At 28.9% G+C, this 23,855-nt stretch overlaps 2 protein-coding genes across 4 annotated transcripts in view; one reads left to right on the top strand and one right to left on the bottom strand.

Moving 5' to 3' along the window:
• LOC107440814 (uncharacterized) overlaps window positions 1–23,855 on the bottom strand; it is a 688,492-nt gene that overhangs the window by 557,534 nt on the left and 107,103 nt on the right. The gene's annotated exons all lie outside the window — the stretch shown is intronic.
• Window positions 1–23,855, top strand: part of LOC107440819 (tetraspanin-4) — a 244,927-nt gene that overhangs the window by 203,047 nt on the left and 18,025 nt on the right. For all 3 annotated transcript variants that reach the window (XM_043040730.3, XM_043040728.3, XM_043040727.3), the window contains exon 3: window positions 4,972–5,068. The gene's annotated coding sequence lies outside the window, so the exon portion shown is untranslated. The remainder of the gene's footprint in view (window positions 1–4,971; window positions 5,069–23,855) is intronic.

Raw genomic sequence — 23,855 nt, 5'->3', positions numbered from 1 at the left:
ATTCCATCTTCAAAAGTGATTTGAATAAGTATATAAGTTGATTCAAAGCAAGGATTCACATCAGTATGTTATAGCAATTGATTGAGATCAGCAGATTTCGATTACTAAATCTAATCAACATCGTACCAGCAACTTTTATCGCAATTTTATTTATTAACATTCTTATTTATCTTTAAACTAAATATCATCACATGCAATTTTAGTAGAGTTTATTCTACTAATTGTCCCACGAAAATCCATATTAAAATTAATATTAAGAATAAAATATTAAATGTTATAAAATAGTTTCGAAGATATTCATAAAAGTTCTCATTGTCTGTTCTATTATAGAAAATTCTTCATTCATGAACTCAACCCCGTGTGAATTGTCTGTACTATTAATCATTATTATCTCAAACTATTCACATTGCCATAAAAAAAACTTTTTATCAGTAGCAAATTTTATCTATTATGTTGTACTAAATATTAAAAGCTATTAATCATTTCCGTGTTATGCACAATATTCTTTTGGACACATTAGAATAGACGAATATTAAACTAATAAGAGCAATTCTATACACTTTTCGACACTGCAATAAAGCTTTTAATGAAAACTAATGTAACAGAATTGTTAGAGAATACTTGCAGATTCTGTTTCAATATTTAAAATAGTGGAAGACAACTTTAAAAAAAAATTAATGGAAGCAAATTATGGCTTTTGTCTTTACTAATTAACTTTTTTCTTCGTGAGAATGTTTTAATAAAAATTTATTTTGCTTTCCTAAATAAGTTTTGGGAAAAAAAGCATATGTTCACGTAAGCAAAGCTTTAAATAGTTTTTTTTACTACGTAGGAAAATTTTGATAAAAGTTTCTCTATGTAAGAGATTTCTAATTGATTTTTTGTTTACGTAAGCAAATTCTGATAAAAAAAAAATAAACTTTGTATAAAACAAACTATATAGGCAAAGACTAACTTTGTCTACAACTTACGTCTACGTAATTATTAATAAAAAAAAAATTTATGTCAATAATTTTTGACAAAAACAATTTATGTATTCCAGCGAATTGTGATAAATATGCCTTTTGACAACGCAAGCAAAGTTTGTAATAAAAACTTTTTCTACGTAAAATTATTTTAAGAAAAATAAAATTTCTACATTATGTATAAAAAAACTAAAAACTTGTTAAATCAAAATAATACTCATAATTATAAATTGTATACGGAAAAAAATATTCTGTTAAAAGTACCTTAATATATGGTAAAGACATTTCTGCATTAAAAAAAAAACAACATAATTCTGGTTAATAAAACCAAAATACACGATATTTAAACCATTAATTTGATAATTTCTCCGTTCATACAGTAACGGTTTACAGGAAATTCTGGTTTTCAGAATTGTAGCTCTTATAACCACAGATTTAATGTAAAATACAAAACTGAAAGTAAATTTAACTGAACAAATGGTTAGTATATGTATACGAGCGAAAATATTTATGTACACGCATTTAAGGCTTAGGTAGTGCACAGTTTGACAAAATTGCTCATTTGTTTTATTATTCGTCAAATATACCATTGAGATAATTAGCACATTTCTCTTAAATGTTAGCATATGTTGTACTAAAAATTTTCAGTCGCCACGATACCATACGAACATGTGTAAAACGCAAAAATTAAATTCACACACACTTGAGTAGATTTTAGTAGTTTATTTTGCTTACATATAGTCTTGATTTTATACTGCCCGATTTAAAATCTCGAAATACTTCTACTTATACTTGAAATACTTCTACTTATTTAAAATCTCGAAATACTACAGACTAGCTAGTTACCGGGATTGTTATTAATAAATTTATTTACATTCTGAAGATATTTATAAATTAAGACAATCGGAAAAGTAATTCTGAAGCTATTCAATTGATTTCTTTCCGATTTCAATTTCGGCAAATAAAAACTGCATTTTTTTAAAAGATTTGTAAAAAATTACAAGTTCTACAAGTAATATTAGTTTGAATAACATAAATTGTAAGAATATATATAATTGTATGAATTAGGTAAGAAATCTTTGTGTCAAACGAGTTATATAAGGATTGCAAAGATATTTTAGTGTAAGAAATTACTTTTAGTATCTAATAATAAGGAGCAAATAAGAAAAATATGATCTTCGAACTTATACGACTGGTTTTCTAACCAAACTATTGGAATCACCCACCCCGGCTTGTGTTGTAAGTATTTTTATTTAAAAAAAAAAAAAAGAACTTTTTGGAATTTGATTTCAGAAATTATTTTATAGTATGCACTATTTAATCAGTTTACTCAAATTTCATCTTTTTAATTGTTCGTGAAATCCCGACAGTTTCAGAAGTTATTAAGAGTGTGACTTTTTTTATTTATTTTGCTGGCAGAAATTGAAAAAACGAGTCTTTTTTTACCCTTTTCTTCTAGATTTTGAGCATAGCTTGTATTAAAAAATGATCAATAATATAAAGATTCAATTAAATAAAAATAGAAAGAAACGTACAGTTAGCTCTGTTCTGTTTCAAAAACATTATCATAAATTTAATTTTTTAGCAAATTTTTAAAAATTAGTTATAAAAGTGCCTCGACAGATGGTTCTTTTTTTAACTAACACCATAAAATAGAATTTTCATTTAAAATTACAACTTAGGACGAGTGCTTGCCACTTTTGTCAATAGCTTTTTTTGTTTGACAGCTTTCTCAGTTCTGGGGTCATCTATTGATGAACTTAGTAACTAATTTTGAAAATTTGTGAAAATAACTAGGTTTTCTGATCACAACACAGCAATGTATACAGTTCTATTTCTTTCCGCTCTGTTTGAATTGATTTTTAAAATTGTCGCACATTTCTTGGTATTGGCGATTGAATAATGTATTATAAATACTTATTTATGAATCTTGAAATAATAAAAAGCAGATCTTTCTATCTGAATATATTACATTTCACGTCTGAATATATTATATCGAAAATAAACAAAATTATATAAATTTCCATAATAAAAGTGAATTTAGAAACAATCATATTTAATTTATAACAAAAAGAGTATTCAAAAGGTAATCATTTGAAATATATTAGCAATTAACCTTGATGATTTATTTTCCTTCTTTGGTGAATCGATTTATTCATTAATAAAGCGAAGAATTTGTTTAAAACAAGTTTCAATACTTATTGGACTAAATCAACATTATTTTTTTTAATAACCAAAATAACTACTTGATAAAGTATTTCAAACCACGCGATCACGAAATGATTATGGAAATTGAAAAAAATAATTTTTTAAGAAAATTTGCCACTTACTCATGATTAAAGTTTAAAGCTATTTCTTTTTAGTTTTACAACGATATTACAACTACGATACAACGATATTAGTTTTACAACGATATTACAACTACGATACAACGATATTAGTTTTACAACGATATTACAACGACCGAATAAGTAGATATTTTCCAAACATTCAAAAGTTAACTAATTTAAACCGATGAAAACCTTGCTAGATCGATAAGTATAAACTCTACAAATACTGAAAAGCATTAAAACATCATAACTTACTTTAAGCAAATAACGAAAATTTTCTGAAACCTGCCCTTGCATCAGAAAGGTACTGGGTTCGAATCCCGGACAAGGCATGGATGTTCCTTCATTCTCTGTACTAACTGTCCTTACTGTGGGAGCAACGTTGGTCCATCTAATATTTTTCTCGTGAAAAAGTGGTCAACAAATCTGCCAAGCAGATACCTGAATGACGAGTGTAAATATGGTGGGCAGTGGAAAACGAATATTATTAAGAAGGGCAGCATACAAAAATAAGTATCTTCAATTTGTATAATTTGGGGTAGCAGACCAATGATCGCCATCTCCAGGGAACTATTTTTGTTGTTCTTTTCAGGTTGCTTCGAAATCTGAACTTGTTTATTGGATACTATTCTACTTTAGTCTAGCTTTATACATGAACAGTGATACTATTTTTAGAGTCACCTTTTATATATGAACTGTGATACTATTTCTAGAACCACCCTTAATACTCGTATATGAACTGTGATACTATTTTTAGAACCACCGTTCATAAAGCTAGACTAGAATATATAAAGCTTTTTAGTCTAGCTTTATACATAAACTGTGATACTATTTTTAAAATAGATTTAAGCAACATATAGTAGTCAATTCTAAAGTTCTGTGTTTGGAAATATTTTTAAGTTCTTTATTCTATAATGAGCATGCTAAATCTATAAAATCCGTACGAAAATGCTAAGTAATGTAATTTATCGTGATGATGATGTATCGGTGATATATCGCAAAGCATTGATTTATTTTGCAATAAAGATATTATAGTAGATATTTTTTACAATGCAGCATGAATAAAATTTCATGCGATAAATACCAAGTATAATATAATTATCAACAACGATAATATCACATGGTCCGATTCTGTAGATAAGGGCTGTAGAACCTTTGCTGAGAACAGGTCAGGACAGAAGAGAATCGTCGAGAAGGCCTGGGCCTATCCTGGTCTGTTGCTCCAATGATGATGATGATAATTTAATGATCCGTTAGTCATTCTCACAATATATCACGAATAAAATTTCATGTCATAAATATCAAATTTCAAGCACAAAATAATTATCAACAACGATAATATTACCACTTTTATCGCAACGACGATTATTGAATACAATAATATTGGGGTATTGTTAACGATAAGGTAATTATAAAAAAAATTCTAATATCACGATAATTATTGGTGGATATACAACATCAGTGTTATAAAATGCTGTCGAAATAAAAACTTCGATATTATTGTATTTAAATTTTATAAACAATGGTTTTCTTAACTTTGATTGAACGGAAAATTTTGAAGATATTAGAAAATCTTATGAAAATTTGAGAATTTAGCTACTCTATTATATATGTTTCTATCGATTTCTTTGCATTACTGTTCAAACAATACTAAGAGAGATAATATTTGTTAACAGGTGAATCCTAATTAGATACCGAAAATGAAATGTGACATGAGATATAACATCCATTTGGATCCACAAACCATGTCGGTACATCGGGCAATCTGCGGAGGTCAGTATCAATCATTATTATCTGTTGCATCAATCTATTGTTTTATACCGTGGGAATTTTCATTCTAAAATTACTCTTCATTCTAAAATAAATCATTAATGTTTATAGTCAAAAAGCTTGAGGCGTGTCATTATAATATTAAAATGTGGCTTATCGTTATAGTCTTCCAAGCTATTTAACTTTATTTTGAATACTTTTACACAACCACCACACTATATCGCCTTTGTTAATAAATTAGTGCTTATTTTTTGCTTAGAAGATGGTCCTTCCTGAATTAAATTTTTGAAAAAATATTTTTACTACCTAATTGTAAAATTAATGTTAAAAAATGTGTAATGTTTATATTTCAGTTCATAAAAGATCAATTTCAAAATCAATTTTCTTCAAATTTCCCTAAAGTCTCGAAATAAAATTGTACAAAAAAATTTAATTCCATTTCTAAAAAACAGGTGATTAAACACTTAAAAAATATATTATTTTTGATACTATAAATATTTAGCCTTAGATAAGTCTTGGAACTGTACGAATTAAATTCACTTGAAAAGCTCTTGGACGAGTTTCTGGAAAATGTCCTTTTATTTTATTTCTAAAAGTTATTTGTTATTTTATCAAAGTTTTGACTGGAAACTTTGAACATTTCGAATAAAATTAATCCTGCTTGAGGGAGTATGTTTTTGACAAAAACAAAAGAAGGAGTTCAAATTTATTCGTTGAAAATAGCCGAATATTTTTGAGTCTTTATGACAATATTTTTGACTTTCTTTTGTTTATACTGTTGAAAATTATATTTTGTTCGCCAAAAATCAGTTGAACTTTTTGAAAGAAATGTTTTATCAATTAATTATTTTTGTTTATTGTTCTATTAACTAATTGCATTTCATAAAGTTTAAAATTATGGATAATAATAATGTTGGACTACTATTGTTATTCAAATATAAAAACGATAAATATAAACCAAAGAAGAACTATTAATTGTTAAGATAGACTCTTAGCGCAATTCAAAACAAAGATTTTACCTATAATAAAACTTTGTTAAATTTAAGAGCATTTATCAATTTTAGATAAATTATTTTTTGAAACGGATTTAAAATTTATGAAAAAGCATTCGGTATGTTGTGCTTGTTTGTAGAGAAATTTCTTGTAGAATGCTATATAAAAGAAAGTTTAAAACTGCTCGCCTAGAAAAATTTTGAAAGTCAAAAACAACAAGCAATACAATTTAGAAATATTTCCAGCTGGAGACTTGTTTATGGATTTCTACATTTTCTATTGCAAAATATAGAGAAATAAGATTTAAAATGTTTGAAATAAAGGACCTGCTAAACTTCTTTATTGTGCTGCAATTTCAGTAGCAAGATATCCGTTCAAATTACAAAGTTGCAATGCAATTTTTAAACAATTCATATTAAATGCTGATTTAAGGCTTTCTACACTTTCTTTTGCAAAATACAGAGAAACTCAACGTTAAGAGTTTTAAAATAAAGACGTGTTTATGGATTTTTACTTTTTCTTTTGCAATGCAGCGAAAAATAAGATTTTAAGATGTTTCAGATTAAAGACTTATTACTAATTTTTCAAAATTTCGTTTACCAAGTACCGATAAAAAAGACTTTAAATAATTTCAAATTAAAGACTGGTTTATAGGTTTCTACTTTTTCTTTTGTAATGTATCGAAAAATACGATTTTAAGATAATTAAAATAAAGATTTATGTATGGATTTCTAAATTCTCTATTGCAAACTAAATAAAAATAAGTTTTAAGATATTTAAAGTGAAAAACTTCTTTATGCGTTGCTACAATTTCATTTATAAAATATCGAGCAATGCCATTTTAAAATAAAGACTTCGTTACAGGTTTCTTTAGTAAAGTATCGAGAAATACAACTTTAAGATACTTCATATTTAAAACTTCTTCATTGGTTTTAACACTTTTTGATGCAAAATAGCGAGAATTGTGTGATTTCAAATGAAATACTTCTACAGTTTTTTACACTTTCTGTTACAAAATATATGCGATGATTTTAAGGTCTATTTCAAATTAAAGAACTACACCATGTGTTATTCAAAATACAATCACATGAGAATTTTTTGCAGTTTACGCATTTTTTGCTGTTGGATTCTAATTGCCTTTAAATTTTCTTTTTTTTTTTAAGTTTAGCTTCAATATTTTTGAATTTAAAAAATTTTATTTATAGAAACAATTTTTTTTATAATTTAGTTATTACAAACGAATTTTCTCAACGTTGATGCAAAACAAAATTTAAAAAAGAAACGAATCGAATTTTTAATCGCTAAAATTTATTGTTAAATAATTTTTTTTAAGTTCTAAGACGAAAAAAAATTTTACACCATACTGAGATAAAGAAATAAAATTTAAAAACTACGTTTAAAACCAGAAAGCAACAAGTTAAAGATAAATCTCTTTATTAAATCATTAAGGTTTACTGTATATACTATGATACAGAACTTTACAGTTGAACTAAAAACAAAAATTCAAAAAAAAAATTTTTCCATCTAAATTTAACTTTCACGAAAATTGTCAAGAGATTAGTATCATAAACATCACGTTGTACACCGATCTTCTAAAACCAACAAATTTTGTCAAATAAAGCTAGCCTTAGTTCAAAATAAATAAGTAAAACGAACAAAAGATTGTTTGCTAACATAAATAAAGCGAGAGAAAACGGATTCTGTTTCTTTTTAAAAATTCCCAAAGGCACGGAAGATAGGATCGTAAACATCTCTAAACAAAAACTAACCTTCTATTGCTTTATTAAGTTAGAAGAATTACAGTGTCTTAATTTAGAGAAATAAACGTAGACAAGGAAATATTAGCCAAAATATATCATCTTTCACTTAAAAATATTGAAGCACTAGTAAAACAGCTGAAAGAAAAACTATACTGCTATGAAATTTCACTTGGGACTTATTATAGTGTTAACTAAAGAAACAAATATTTAGTATAAAGAGAAAATAAATATTGCACCAGCCATATTTGGTTTTAAATGCACTAATCAGTAATTCCATAAAAGCAAAAATATCATTTAAATAATATGGATAAAAAGTATCATTTAAAAGAATAATTTAGAGAGCAAAAGCAAAAATAAGATTTTAAAAAAATGAAAACAAACATTTTAGATTGAGCGAAAGCAAAAGTATTATTTAAATAGCAAAGAAAGCATGGAATCAAAGTATCATTCAAATAGTTTGGAGGTAGAAATTCATGAAAACAGTATGGAAGCAAAAATATCATTTAAATAGCATGAAAAAAGAGAAAGTATAATTCAAATAGCGTGGAAGCAAAATGTGTTTTAAATAGCATTGAAGCGAAAGTAATAATTTAATAGCTTTAAAGTAGAAATTCCTTTAAATAGCATGAGGACAAGAAATATCATTTAAATAGCATGAAAGCAAAGATATCAGTTTGATAGCACTGAAGCAAAAGTATCATTTAAATAGCATGGAAGTAAAATTCATCTAAATAGCAAAAAAGCATAAATTTAATTTATACAACAGTAAAACAAAAATATCACTTAAATAGAGTGGGGCAAAAGCATCATTAATCTTTCACAGAAGGAAGAGAATTGTTTAAATAAAATATTTTTAAATAGCATGGAAGCAAAATATATTTTAAATAGCATGGAAGCAAAAGTATCATTCGAGGAATCAAAAGTATCATTCGAGGAATCAAAAAGTATCATTGAAATAGCATGCAAGCAAAAATATTATTTAAATAGCAGGGAAGTAAAAATTTACAGATTCGTCACATAAGCAGACCTTTATGATAGATATACATGAACGCCGTTCGTGGAAAATTTGCCACCATAGCTGAACGTTTTTTTACAATTAATAAAAAAGAAAAATATAATCCTCAAAGAAAGTTCGCCTTTTTGTCGAATTACAGCGGGGAAAAAGGATACTTTTTTGTGTCTTTTTCTGCCCATACAAATGTGATTTAAAATGACATGATTTAAAATCTAACATCGTGATTACTTACGCAACTTAAGATCGCAGATCGTGATTCGTATTTTCACGATTTTATACCAAATATCGAGTTTCTTATTCACGTTATTTAAAAAGCCACTATTATGATTCGTGTTCAAGTTACTTAAAAATTATACATCGGAATTCGTATTCCCGTGATTCTAAAGTAAAACATCGAGACTCATATTCACGCAATTTTATAATCAAATATTTAGATTCGTATTCACGCGACTTTAAAACCAACCACCGAGATTCGTATTCACGCGATTTTATAGTAAAATATTTAAAGTCATATTCACGCGATTTTAAAATCAAACATCGAGATTCGTATTCACACAATTTTAAATTTAAATGTGGAGATTCGGGTTATTTGAAAATCGCAGATTGAGATTTCTATTCACACAATTTAAATAAATAAATAAAGTTTCGCGTCAATATTTTTATTAAAACGCTGTTTGTGGATAAATGTTTCCTACATAACATTTTTTTCTTGCTTAAGCGCCAGGTATTTTTTCAATTATTTAAAAAGTATTTTTGCACATAACATTTTTGGATTTCTATTTTCATCTTTTTTGGTCTTTTACCGAACGCTGTATACTCTAAGTACTACAAAGCAAAATTAATTGAGAAATAGAGCTAATTTGTTCAGGAGAAATGTAAAATATTGACACCAATGATGCTTAATTAATTTTGGTAATAGGTACTACTGATATTATGGTAATTGGTGTAATTTTTAATAAGTGCAAATATAGGTAAAATGTATTATGATTAGATTATTTGATAGCTATTAAGACTGCATCAATAGTGGGTAGATTTAATATAGATATTGTCAAAAGAAATATTACAGTATCTGTAAGTGAAAATTGCGAGATTGTGGTAAATCATGTCAAATAATACTGAATGCAATCAATCTTTTTTCTGATGGTATGAACTACGAAAAACGTGCTTTGCTTAATATAATATTTTGAAACTGCTATAGAGGACAAAATATTATAAATGAAAAAAATATTATTTTAGTTTCATTCATTTTTTTTTTTGTTGGTATATATGAAAATCAATTTTGTACATGATTCCGTAGTGATAATATATTGATTGCTTACTTTTTTCTACGAAGAATGGATATTCAGCTAGTTTAGCAAAGATACTTTATCAAAGAGGCATCTAAAGTGCATCGAAGTAAAGGAATGATTTAAGAAACATAGTAGCAAAAAGAGCATTATTGGAATGCAAAAATATATTTAAATTAGATTTTTTATGACAAAACCTACCAGAGTATGGTAAAATTTACAGAGATGCCAACTGCTCCGGACACGCGAAAATAATTTAAAAAACGGTAAATAACTACTAACTAAAATTTGCAAATAATTGTCTAATTTTGCTTACTTTTAAAAAGTTTAGCACGACTTAACTATAACTAAATGGCGAATTATATAACCCTTCAAATTATTTAGAAATAGTGGTGGATAAAAGCCTAATAAATTGAATTTATTAAACCAAGAATCGTAATTAATAAACTACCACTCGAAAATATTTATTCGCCGTCCGGGGCAAGTTGGCATCTCTGAATTTACCGTGTTTCTGGCTCAATGGAAACACAAAAAAGCAAGGAATGTTTTTCGGTAATGGTTTGGATAAAATTTGTTAATTACCTTCGTCATGATACCTTCGAGCATGGCATAAAAACTATTTATTCGGTTTACGTCTCAGTTTTATATTTTTCGCTCTGTGTAGTAATAAGAACTGCAGTTTTGAAAACCAGAATTTCCAGTAAACCATATGAACGGAAAAATTACTAAATGAATTGTTTGAATACCGTACATTTTAAATTTATTACAAGGATACAGTACAGTACGGTAATTATAACAGAATTTCCATTTTGTCTACACATTATCCTTCAGAGGAACTCGTTCTTCAGATCACGTTATCGTTAACTACAGGAAGTTTCAAAACAAAACCTCACTCCTCAGCTGATGAAATCGTCCAGTTCTGTTTATCGAACAAAATTTTGAAATCCTCCCGATGAAAAGTGCAAAAGCCATAAATCACTGGCCAATATTTTTCTGGGAAAAAAATAAATTCAAAAAGATGAAAAATCTGAAAATGGTTACCTAAAAGATGTCACCGTAGGCCACAAAACTTATTTATGATATACCTCATGAATACCGCGAGTGAAACAGAACGAAAAAATGGATTTCCACTTTTCAAAAATTTATTCTTAAGACAAAAGTGGATGGATTTGCAAGAAAGGGAAATAGTGGAGGAAGTTGGGCTAAACTTTTTGTAATAGCAAAAAAGCGAGATTAAATCAAGTTCTTTTTCTCAAGATCTCTTCAAGAAAAAATTCTTAATACGGTCTTATGTATGAATAAGTGATGAAGTCATTTGAATGAAAAATTCTAGTTTTATAAGAATCGAATAGGGAAAAATTTTTAAAAATAATATTTGAATACAAAAAACCTAGATGATCCAAAAAAATTACATTCAAGAGATGATTCGAATTAAAACTTTTCCTTACAAAAATATCTTAAAGAGTTATCTAAAATTAAAGAAATGCTGAGCTTAAACAATTTAACTGAAGTTTTAACAAAAATATAATCTAATATATCTTTAAATTTCTGTTTATATTCCTTAATAATTTTTAATATATTATTTGTAAATCAAACAATTTATATTTAATAAATTAAGATAAGGAATAAAACTAAGAACACGAATAACTATTACTTTATAAGCCTCAAATATGGTATTAATAACATATACAACGGCAGAGCGCTATTTCGTCGACAAGGAAGTAGCAAATTGCTACTTAAAAAGATGCTAGTTAGAGAAAAACGCAATAGCAAAAATTTCTAGTGAGTTCTGGATTTTCAATAACTTTTTTTCAGGTAATATTTTTTTAATTCAGGTATTTTTAATACGATGTTTTTACGTTATGTAAGTTTCAAATTTGGGTTAACAACTTTTTGACGCTGATCCCAGCTGAAATCCACTACCTTTTCCGATTGTTTTTTTTTTCTTTCTGGAAGTTGTTTATCAATTTTTCGACTGCTTCCACATCTCTACACGGATTTTTAAATACCTATTTTCTAATACAATATTTCGATACCCGAATTTCGAATTTGAGTTATCACTTTTGAGCGGGCTCAATTCACGATTAAGAGAACATCTATAATTATAACGAAATCGTTTTTTCTTTCGGCAGTTGTCTTACTTCCGACAACTTCCACATCAAATGTCGAAATTTTAAATACAATATTATTACTACCGACGGAATCATGCATTTGAATATTTGAATTTCCATACGAGCATAAATATCTACCCTTCGTTTCATTGTAATAAATCACATAACAATGATTATATTGAATTCTCTGCTTCACAAAATGTATTACGATACCATTTCAAAAAATGTTAGCATGAACTTTGATTTTGCTAAGTAGTATATTTAGCACTCGTTAGTACTGATTTCGTAAAATGAAATCATGTCCTGTACTTCATAGTACTATTGTACTATGTTGTTTAGATTCTAAATTATGTCATGGCGTAGTTATTTTGTAAAGCAATTTATTAAAAACCGGGGCGATGGAAAGAGATTGAAAAGTTCAGTAGGTAACTTAAGTCGACATGAAAGTTTTACTTATCAGATTGGCCAATAAAGTTGAGAGCATATACTTGATCCAAAAGTAATTGGTACGAGATCTGAGCTGCATGGCTAAAGGATTTTCAATTTTTTTTTTCGTTTAATTTTATTACTTCGTTTACCTAAAGACCTAGCGAAATATAATTGTTAGTAAATATTTATTATATTTATTATTTTTATTAATAATAGCCGAACAAATTATGAATTATAATTTGCACGATTTTTTACTTCATTCTAAATAATGTAATTTTAAATGGCAAAATGCAAAATTTGAGGCAAAAGCGGTCGAATAGTTTCTGAGAAATCGAATTTTAAAAATACGACTTTATCAAAATCAGATTTTAAAATTTGCATTTTTGAGGTTACCCCCTTGAACCATTGAAATTAAGTCTCAGAACGTAAAGATCCGATCATTAGATCAAACATTATTCAGGATAATCCCTCTTTTATGTTACGCACAGTATATTCACACACATAAAAAGAATAGCAAAAAAAGAACATCCCACATTTTATAAATAATTAAATTACATGTGGCTTACGCCTATTAAAGAATCACGTGATATGAGGTTTTAGAACAAAGTAAAAACCACAATTTTTTTTATTTAGTTTAGAATAGTTACAAATATATTAAAGACTTGGAAAGACAGGAAAACCAACTTTTTACAATAGGATAATAGGTACATATCAAAATTTCCTTAAAATTTTGAGACAAACTCTACTTTTTAAATACATGTAAGATCATTACTCTCTATTATAATATTAATATTCTAATAATATTTTTATTTGAACTCTCCATATTACTAATATAACTGGCTTGTGAAATATTTTTAATAAATGATGAACGAAAAAAAGCTCATTATTTCCAGTGCTTTGAATACAAGTGCAATATATTTTGAACTAAAATTGTGTATCTTAGTTTCCACCACGGTAAAAACTCTAAACTTTACGGTCCATAGATATATTTCTATTCCTCGCTAAAACTTATGCTACAAAAAAAAACTCGATCGTGCGACTATGTTATCATCACAAGAGGATACAAGTGCAATATATAAATCACAATACCATACAAAGGGTTAAAAAACAAAGAATTATTTTGATCTAAAATCATGTATCTTAATTTGCACGGCTGTATAAACTCTCAAAAACACTAAACTTTACGATCCGTAGATATATTTTGATTGCTCGCTAAAACTCATGCTACAAAAAAAAAACATCCAACTATATCATTTTTCCACAACAGCAATGCCAAATAAATTGAAAATCGCCAGGAAATACCCTAGGGTCAACCATAATGGCGCAAATCGTTGATATCATCCTTTATTCTGCAGTAGAAAAAATTAGGTTGAGTAACAGCAAAAAGTGTAACCTTTAAAAAAGTAAAATCTGGAATTTTTCTCTAAGAGTTTTAAAGGACGATATTCGCGTGAAGACATCCCCTCTTTGCTACTAAGTCTTATTCTTATCGGCAGGGGCGCAGCAACTTTTATGGGGCGGCGCCCTTATCTCTTTCCGGATGGTAGCAAAACGACATACTCCCTTCTGCTTTAATGGCCAAAAAAAGGTAGCAGTAAAACGTGTTAACTGCCACGTAGGGGCACAATAAGTGTGTTAAGAATCAAGGTAATTTTATTTTTTTGCAAACGTTGAGAGGCAACGCATCTAGATGTTGAGCAATTTGGTTTTATTAAAATGACTTTCTTTTTTACAGTGTCTTATTAACCTATGGAGCTTTCACCCGTGATTCTCAAAATGGCAAATAAAACGTGTTAGTTTTTTTTTTAAGGTTTAATCATTATTTGCAGTTTAGATCCCTAAAAAGGAATCAAAATGGAAAAAGAAAGGCAAATATTTAATGAGAGAGTCGTTTACAACTTTGGAGCCAAGAGCCATTATTTTCCGTAAAAAAAAAATTAAAAAAAGTTCTAAATGACCACATGAAGGAGTGTTTCCGGTAACTATCATTGCTGAGATTTTTTTTCTTTTTGAAAATTTATATTAGAAAGAAATGTTATGGTAATGTGCCTAACAGCAGTATGCTTGCATTTTGAATTATACTGATTTCCTATCAGATGACTCTAACGATTGCTTTCTTTTAAACGAATATATTTTTATCGTTACAATTTCTAAGTTAGATCAGCCACAGTATTAGAGCGCATATGACCCGACGCCTATCAAATCGGAACAATTATATTTTTGTCGAATGGTTCACTTTTTCATTTGTCGGACATCATTTGCTTGTACCGAGAGAAATGAGCTGGCCGTAGTGAGATTGCGGTTTTTTTTTAAACCGAATTACTATTAAAACCCTTTATGCAGACTCTAATGAAGAAAATAAAATGATTTCAAATAATGAATGATTTTCTTCATGATTTTTCAAGCCAAACTATTTCATCTATTTTGTTTTGTTGAAAACACAAACTAGTAGTAGTGCCATCTATGTCCATAAAAGAAGAAAAATTGTTAATAAAGAAATTATATTAGTGGAATCCATAGTTTATAAATGGAAAAACATTTAAATACTATTTCATCTTTTGTAACAGTTCAAACACAATTCAATTTCACACATGTTGGATAGTAAAATAAGTAAATGGCATACACGACTTCCAAGTATTAATAATTTATATATTTGGCAAAAAAACTTTCTTACAAATAAAAGATTAAACTCTAAATTAATTAACGTAATGAATTTTCTAGCAGAAAACGACTCCTTATTAAACTTTTAATCAAACCTGACTTTTTAAGTAGTTTTGAAAGTGTTTATTACCTCATAAACTTTTTTGAGGTTGTTTTGAGCCTCAGTTTCTGTAAAAAAAAATTAAAAAAAAGAATATTTTTCAAAATTATTTATTTAGTCTAGGCAAAAACAAATTGTTTACGGCCTTCAAAATTATTTTGTTTTTCTTTTAATACTCCTTTTTTTTATTTTTGTTACTATGTGTTACAATTTCTAATTTTTATTCCAATTCAACTTCTTGGTTACTTGCATGTATCCAATTCAATAATTAACTTGTACTATATTTGATCTTTTGTAATTTTTAACCATTGTATATATCAAATATATTGCATTTTTGTATACTTCAAAATTCTCAATAAATTCTCGCTGACTGGGCTCGTTCCTAGGCTGGGGTGGAACCGGACCAGTAGCCAAGCTTTGGGCTATATGGTAAAGGGTCTATAATGACCTAGGTACATGTCCAATATTTGGAGAAAAGAAGAAAAAAGTAAAATAAGTATATTATTTCTAATTATATTATTTAATTTTTAAAAATTGCATTAAAAGTTACAAATACGTGATAATTTTAATTTCTTAGTAAATGGTATCGGTGAGTGGGAATGTATTTTACTGTATCGTCAAACCGTTTGTCGTTGTTATCGTGTCGTGCAATGAAAAAGCGGACTTAAAAGGAATGTGTTGCTTCTAAAGTAGTCAAAAATATATATTTAAAATTTAAGTAACGATATGGAATTCACATTAGTTCTTATCGAACAAACAAAATCAACAAACATATCGAAACAAAGATTAAAGAAGAAAATTCTCAACCACTAAGGGTTCAAGCCAATATAGCAACAAATGTCGCCAAATGTTTCACAAATGTCGTTAAAATCATAAGCATGGGCGAAACATTTGTCGTTTTTAAATAAATTTGGTTCCAACAAAATAGTAATTGAGTTAGTATGAATAGTTATGGAATTTAATAGTATATTGTAATATTGAATAGTAATGGAATTAAAATGTGTGGTATTCAAATGAAATAACTTAAGGTGTCAGATAAAACAATTTTTAAATTTAAACGTCTAAATTTCAAATTAACAAGCTGTGCTTTGTATTCATGTACTGACAATATAATTGTTCATCAATAAGATTATGCTTTTTCCTCCTTTAGAATTGACTTTATTTAAAATTTTATAATTTTTAGATAATTTTTAAAATAATATTTTGATAATTCTTCTTTTCTCTGCTTTTCCCATTTTATTTATTTGGTCTAAGCTTTTTAGTGCATAGACCAAAGCATTTAGTAAGCAGTTATTTAGTAAGCAAAGCATTTAGTAAGCAGTTATTTAGTAAGCAAAGCATTTAGTAAGCAGTTATTTAGTAAGCAAAGCATTTAGTAAGCAGTTATTTAGTAAGCAAAGCATTTAGTAAGCAGTTATTTAGTAAGCAAAGCATTTAGTCAGTAGTTTAGTAAGCTAAGCATTTTAGCATTTAGTAAGCAGTTATGAATTAACTGTTATTTAAAATTTTATAATTTTTAGATAATTTTTAATATAATATTTTAATAATTCTTCTTTTCTCTGCTTTTCCCATTTTATTTATTTGGTCTAAGCATTTTAGTATCCATTTTGGAATCAAAATGTTAATATTATTTTTTTTTTCATTTAATTTCAATAAATACTAATATTCAATCATTATGGGGTAATAAAGTTAATTAATTTTAGAGTGTCATAGTAATTCGTAAGATGAATAACTTTTGATAAGTTCCCTAATACGAATTATTTAACAGTAAAGTTCCATTTTTTTCTTTAATTTGTCTATCATATTAAGTTTTTAGGCCACAAAAATGAATACCTAGTCTATCCTATAGAACCACTAAACTTTCACTGTTGGTGTGAATCGTGCATTCAAGCTAGCAATAAAAATACAATTCAAACCAGTTGGATAGTTTTCAAGTTAAAATAAGGGAGTCAAACAAGAACAAAAATGAAATCAATTAAAAGAAAGCAATTTTTAATGAAAGGTGATTACTCTGTGCAATTTAACCGACCAAAAATCTGCGTACACTCTTAAAAAGTTTGTAATGTGCCTCACCATCATATATTTCATGTTCAAGCTTGCTGCCAAGTTTAACCACATTATGATGCAAATTATTCTTTCTTAAACTGAATAGCACGAAAGGATAAGAAGCTTTTCTGTTGTCTATACTAAAAGAAGGACAGAGATGCAAGAATTGCTTCAGAGCGAAAAACGTGGAAGATTTATCCGCAGAGGGCAGGATGAAAGTGAGCTGGCAGGAAGCAATAGAGACCCTACTGAAGATTTTGCCTGCCACTGAGAATGAAAAGAGAAGTTCATGATGATGAAACTGGATTACACGATTGAACATGAACGAACGACTGTAATGGAAAAACGATACATTTCAACACTGTATTTTATGAAGGTCATGGATATTACAGTTCAACATAACATTGGTTCAAACCAATATGATGTTGAACCATAATACATAGATTATGTTGAGCCATAATATTGGAGCCGATATTATGGTAGTCATCTGAACTGGATAGGCTGTTCAATGACTGTTATAAAATATAAAAAAAACATAATGGTTCATATAAAATATTTAAAAAAAAATAGGGTTGCCAGCCCGGTAGGTGATTTCAAGCACGGTCTGGCTTCTAGTGAAAAAAATCTTAAAACAGTGGCCCAAGTATCATATTAAAAATTTCTTTTTTTTTTAAATGGTCTAAGTAGAGTCCCATTTTGTGCATCTTTGCTACCTGAACTGAGAGCCAGTGCGAAAAAATGTTCATAATATCCAATCATTCTTATCCGCCTTATGGTACTTGCGAAGAAAAATTTTCAACCATTTCGCTATCACGTAAGTCCGGCGTTCACGGGTACTTGAACTATGAATTACTTGAACTTTAACAATCATAAAACAAGTTGAAAAAATTCATAAATACTTTTTATTTATTTTATCAGAATTTCTCAAAGATCAATAAAAGAAAAACAGTTGGAGCAAAATACATTTTTAAAAAAAATTAAATTAATCGAATTGCAGCGTTCACCTACAATTTTATAGCTGGTCTTTGATAGAGTCGCCTTATTTATGTAGTAGATATAAAAACAAAACCACCTGAAGAAATTCAAAATAGAAGCATTCACGTCGTTAAAATCATTTAATTTTTATAGTCTGCGATCCTCAGTATGAAGTCAGAAGCAATTACATAACTTGAAAAGCGCAAAATAACCGCATCGTAATATTCTATTTCCGGTAAATATCGCAACGGAAATTGCTCCTGGGAAATTTACCCTAAGAAAAAATTCCATTAACGTGCAAACTATGAATTTCTTTACTTGCTTTTTTTAAATTATTGTGATTTTCCTTATGGATAACTGATAACAAGCACTTGTTTTTTAGACTATAAAAAAGTGCATTATTATAGCAATTTTTAGAAGGTCGAAATTTGATGTCAATCGTAGATAAAAAAAAAAATTATGCCTGAAAAAATTATGAGAAAATCCTAGTATACGTTACACGCTTAACACCATTTTAAAAAATGTTGCCAAGACCGAAATGGCGTTTCTACTAATACCACCAAAATTTGGCGTAGACAAAAGCATAGAAAATCGTAACCTAAAAACATACCATGAAAAAAAATTATATAAATTTTAAAAAAAAGCAATACCCAACGAATCTCGACAAATTTACAACTACAAATTACAAATTGTATCGCCCTCTCAAAATTCGCATTTGTCGCCAAATCCACCGTGTAACATATAATATAGGATTAAGCAAAAAAGTATTAATCGATAATACGAAACCCTATAAGTCCAAAACACAACGATCAAAAAATGAAAATTACCGTTGTTAATTCCTTTTACTTCAACTTTTTCTTCCTCATTTTGGAACATTTTTGAAGATTTTGTTCAGTTCCAGTTTAGAAATATATTTTAAGAACGATAGATAACTTATCCTCATAATGTAATACTAATTGTATAAAACTAATACTAATATATACTAAATGAATATATAATACTAATTAAATTAATAATAATGAACTCTTTTACGTCGCATAATTATTAGTTACCAAATTATATCAACGTATTACAACAATACGTAGAAACTTTCTTGTTTATAACTTACGCATCTTCACTTTATTATGAAAATAAAAGCGATAAGTAAGGTTGAACTCCGACCCACCCCAGGGGGGTATACGGAGATAAAAGTAAAATTATTACAATAAAATTTCTCTAAAAACTAAAGTTACAGTAACATTTCGCCAAATGACAGTGGTGGTGATCAGTTAAAAGTGGATTAACAATAAAGTTTGACAATTAAAAACATGTGTTAAAGGCAATGAAACCCAATAGCGCCGGTGTAAATGTCGAGAATTAAATGATTATAATAATAAGGAAACAAGAGATAAAAAATCTCAAAACTAAAATCAATGAAAGCTAAAAGTCCAAATAGTAAATGTCTAAAAGTAAAAGTCTGACTAGAAGTCTATGAAGTCTAAAATCAAAAGTAGATAAAAATTCAAAATGTAAGGCTAAAAGTTGATTAGTAAAAATTAACGATGACATGCTCTATTGTTGGTTCATGACTGGGGCCAGTTGATCTGGGGCTAGAATGTCCTCGAGGGTTTGTTTAATAATTTGAGTCACAATTTTCCTGCAGGTCAATATAGCGAAGAATTGATGTTCCTCTTCGCAATTATTCATGTGGGTTCCACGAAGTGCCCGGAATCTTGGACAGTGCTTAAGTAGATGATCAATGTCCTGTCTCACTCCACAGTAAATACATGAAGCTGATTTTTTGAAATATTTTTGTTGATAGGTCCCGAACACTCCGTGGCCAGTAAGGAGCTGGTTTAAATAAAAATTGGCCTGCAGGCGCTTTATGCTTGGATCTTTAAAAAATTTATAGGTTTGTCTTCCCTTGTCACTAGACCTCCAGTCATTTCTCCAGCGGTTAAAAGTAATGTTCTTAATGTAAGATTTAATTTAAATAAAAGCGATAAGAACATTTTAAGTAATGAAGAGAGTTGAAAACAGATTTTTTTTGTTAATATTATGAACTTTTATGGATAATTTTCGATAGTTTTCGTAATCGATTATAGCATTGTTTTTATTTTTCATCATCACACTGGTACAAGTTCAAGCTCGGTGAAATTTGATGTTAATTTTCGTTTTTATCTCTGCGCACATTGCAGAAGTTTATGATAAAATTTTTCCTCTCTAACTTTATCTAAATAAATTCTTATTAACTCTGCATTTTCCTTCATAATAAAAGTTTATCAGGTTACGGACCCACAACGACTTTATCTGCGTTATAGGAATTTTGTTGCCAAGTCCAACTGCATAAGTTTGAAAGAAGGGCAAACGATGGGCATATTTACCACAGATAAACTTCTGGGATCGCAAAATTGGGTGAGCTGGAAGTGGATGGTTGAATTGTCTACTTATGGAGAATGAAGGAGCTTTCGAAGTGTATTCCGGGGGAATTGTAAAAACCAGAGCCGGTAGTCGATGGTGCTCCAGCTGATATCCAAAAAAAGTACAACCAAGAAATTGCCATGTTCGAAAAAAATAACATAGCTACTCGAGGGACTTTTTCGCGTGCAATAGATTCATCAATTTGTGATATAATTTCGATGCGTAAAAAGGCAAGAGACATTTGGGTAAAGCTGCACGAATTGAACTAATACAATACTCCTCATCCAATACTCTTTCATCGAGAATTCCAGAACAATCTATCAATGCTGAGCCTTCTTCAATGAAGAGGAAAATGATCCAGAAACAGCTGATGAAGAGGTGCAACTGAGAAATCGACAGAATTTAAAAGCTTTTGAAACAACACTTGAAAGCAACTGTTCATCGAATGTTGAGTTGTGGAACATATGGAAGCAGAGAGTTATTAAAAAGCAATAAATTTAGACAATACCTTTGAATGGCAGACTGAAATGAATAAAGAACTGAAGCAGAAAACAAGACACGGTACTTGTATGAGAGTAGAAAAGAGTTATTTGTGGTATTGCAAAAATAATTTGAAGTAACTCATAAAAATGCATATTTTTTTTCTTCTAAGCTACGATATCAAGAGATTGTGACAAATCTTTTAGTCAATCGAATTATGCTACCGAAGTTTTAAAGAAATTTGACGTGCGGGATGCATATCCTGCCTCTACACCGACTGAGAAGTGTCTGCCTGCAGGGGAAGATGAAAATGATTGTTGGATAAATTCTGAGGAAATTCCTTAAAGATAGTATGATATACTTAGCTGTAACTACTCGACCAGGCATAACTTTCGTAATGTCCTATTTTTTTCACAATTTCTAGAGAAGGAAATCATGGACATGAATAATTAAGAGTCAATGATTAAGTCATGGTATAGTAATGATAAATTCAATAATTAAGAGAGCCTTAAAATATGTCAAAGGAACAATTAATTTCGGATTATTGCTCCAAAGAGATTTCAAACCTGTAATCTTGGAAGCATATTGTGATGATGCAAATGATCTTAGCACTCAGAATATCATAAAAGAACCAAACACATAAATCTAAGATATCACGTGATAAAAATTCTAAATGGTGAACTCGTTGTTGACATATTTTTCTACAATGAACAACTTGCTGATATTCATACAAAATCATTGCCAAGAAACTTTTATTTTTCACCATAACGTTAGTTCAAGTTTAAGCTCGGTGAAGTTCGATGTTACAATTTGTTTTTTATCTCTGCGCACATTGCAGAAGTTTATGATTTCCTCTCTAACTTTATCTAAATAAATTCTTATTAACTCTCCATTTTCCTTTATAATAAAAAATTATCAGTTTTATTTAAAAATAATTATTGTATTTTATTTAATAATTTCAAATGCACTATATCGTTCTCACAACATAAAAATCAAATTTCCCATTCCAAGACTAATGATGCTTTTAATCATAAATATTTATTACATCGTCTAGACAATAAACTTTTATCTTCAAGTGGACTTCCCAAAATACATTAAAAGCAACGCTCTTCATTACATCAAAATCCCATTTAAGTTAAATGCCAAAATATTTTTTATCTAATTCTTTCGTTGTCAAGGTAACTAAAGCGCATTTTTTGAATGTCGACATTTAATATGTCATCTAATGTAAACAACTCGTTTTTTTCCATTTATTTATTTAAGTGCAGCAGCGCCATTTTGATCACTAGAATAAAGATGTTCCGTTATATAATTTACGAGCAGGCCTGGTTACAAACTTTCACAAACAAAAGGGAACATAGTGCATAATGCAAACAAAAGCAAAATTTTCCCCAGCCTAAAAATATCAGGCTAGTAACAATTTTATCTAAAGGTTAAAATCAGTCGGTTGAATCTTTAGAATAAAATTTTAACCATTGTCAAAAGTTTGTTACTGTCAAGTCATTAGCAATCGATTTATAGAGTTCTCATCCTAAATATATACTGCCGGGAAACAATGGTTCAGAAGCAGAGGATGTATCACAAAGAAATCAAGTAGAGACGTTTATTTCGTTACACAGATACAAAACATGATAAACGCAAGAGCTCGTCTCGGAAAGAAATTGGCAGTCAGTCAACAAATTGAAGAAAGCTTGCCCGCCTCAGTTATTTACAAGGGATGGTGATTCTATAAATCATAACGTCTTGCATCTACCTCTTTTGTAACGGATGAATACTTTTTTCTGCCTTTTAGTTCCCCCTGCTTTTACGTCCGGAGGAATTTGGAGAATAAAAACTATCAGAGCTGACATTTTTCTTTAAAGAAAATATCATTTTTTTCCCGATATGCGTTTTAAACGAAGAATTCCGATAAATCAAAAAGATAGCGTTTCTTTTCCGATAAAATGTTTTTGTTAGAAGACGTAAAAATTGATGAAGATTTACATAATTGCATTTTAGTTGGGCACATAAAACTAAAATCGATATTTTTTGTGCTATAAATTTTACAATTTATACTTGATGAAAAGGGGACTTAATTCGAAGATTGTCATCACGAAGCAACCCCGAGCAGCACCAGAAGATCAAGCAATTCGCGGACTCTCAGGTACAAGGCCCCGAGTCACGCACGATTTAGAGTACCGCAACACACAACGCCAATGAGTAAAAGGAGGAAGAATCAAAACCCACATGGCTGCGATGCCAATCCTGCTGCAGGCGACAGAGCCAACAGCAGAGAGGCACCCCCATACCCCGACTCACCGATCAGACCCATGACCAGAGGGCCATCGAGCTATACTGGATGACAAATAAACTTTGATTTGAATTCTTTGTACTAAAACTTTAATCTGAACACTTTTTTTAAATAATGAATGAAAAAACTTTGCTGCAATCGATTTTTAAAAAAAAAAGTAATTCGATAAATGAAATAGATAAATTGTCTTTCTTAGAAGATAGATGGCAAGAATCGGTAGAGATGCATATTCTAATGCCCGGAC

The sequence above is a fragment of the Parasteatoda tepidariorum genome, chromosome 8 (genome assembly GCF_982258835.1).
Source record: "Parasteatoda tepidariorum strain Cologne lab strain chromosome 8, Ptep-v5.0, whole genome shotgun sequence".
NCBI lineage: Eukaryota > Metazoa > Arthropoda > Arachnida > Araneae > Theridiidae > Parasteatoda > Parasteatoda tepidariorum.
This window is presented reverse-complemented; position numbering and strand designations above follow the sequence as displayed.